Source organism: Chroicocephalus ridibundus, chromosome 12 (genome assembly GCF_963924245.1).
Source record: "Chroicocephalus ridibundus chromosome 12, bChrRid1.1, whole genome shotgun sequence".
Classification (NCBI taxonomy): Eukaryota; Metazoa; Chordata; class Aves; order Charadriiformes; family Laridae; genus Chroicocephalus; species Chroicocephalus ridibundus.
In genome coordinates, this window is record NC_086295.1 from 15,080,973 (window position 1) to 15,081,781 (window position 809).

General features: G+C 55.0%; 1 non-coding gene across 1 annotated transcript; it reads left to right on the plus strand.

Annotated features, from left to right (window-relative positions):
- Positions 1 to 225: 225 nt before the first annotated feature.
- On the plus strand, positions 226 to 297 carry TRNAE-UUC (transfer RNA glutamic acid (anticodon UUC)). The gene has a single exon. It is a non-coding gene; the product is annotated as a tRNA-Glu (tRNA).
- Positions 298 to 809: the final 512 nt, after the last annotated feature.

An 809-nucleotide genomic window follows, 5' to 3' on the forward strand; every position in this document is an offset into this window, starting at 1 on the left:
GTAGAATCATAGAACGGTTTGAGTTGGAAGGGACCTTCGAGATCATCTAGTTCATCTAGTTCATCACAGGAGCTCTGCTGCTGGAGAAGCCCCTCCAGGCTGTGGGATGCCCCAGGAAAGAGAAGGATGGGGTGATGGTGAGGATGGCTATCCGTGGGTGAGCCCAGGAGCAGGACTAGCTGTCCCTGTAGGTCCATGGCGAGCAGATGGCAGAGACAGCTGTGGTCCCACATGGTCTAGCGGTCAGGATTCCTGGTTTTCACCCAGGCAGCCCGGGTTCGACTCCCGGTGTGGGAAGCCAGCTCTATTTCATATTGTGCCTGTTTTTGGGCTCCGTCGGACAAGGAAGATGCTGATCTGCTGGAGCGGATCCAGCGCAGGCTGCCAAGGTGGCCAGGGCTGGAGCACGGGACAGAAAAAGGGAGGCTAAGGGATGGAGCTGGGTCTGCACCCCAGAGAGAATCACAGAATCACAGACTGGCAGGGCTTGGAAGGGACCTCTGGAGATCATCTAGCTCCAACCATCTGACAAAGCAGGGTCACCCAGAGCAGGCTGGACAGGAATGCATCCAGGGGGGTTTTGAACATCTCCAGAGAAAGAGACTCCACAACCTCTCTGAGTAGCCTGCTCCAGTGCTCTGGCACCCTCAAAGTAAAGAAGTTTTTCCTCATGTTGAGGATGAGGCAAAGGGAAGATGTCATTGTTGCCTGGTGAGAAAGTACATGGAAAATAGGGCCAGGTTCGTCCCGGAGGCACACAATGAAGGGACAAGATGCACCAGCTGGAGCAAGGGAAGTTCTCCGTGGTT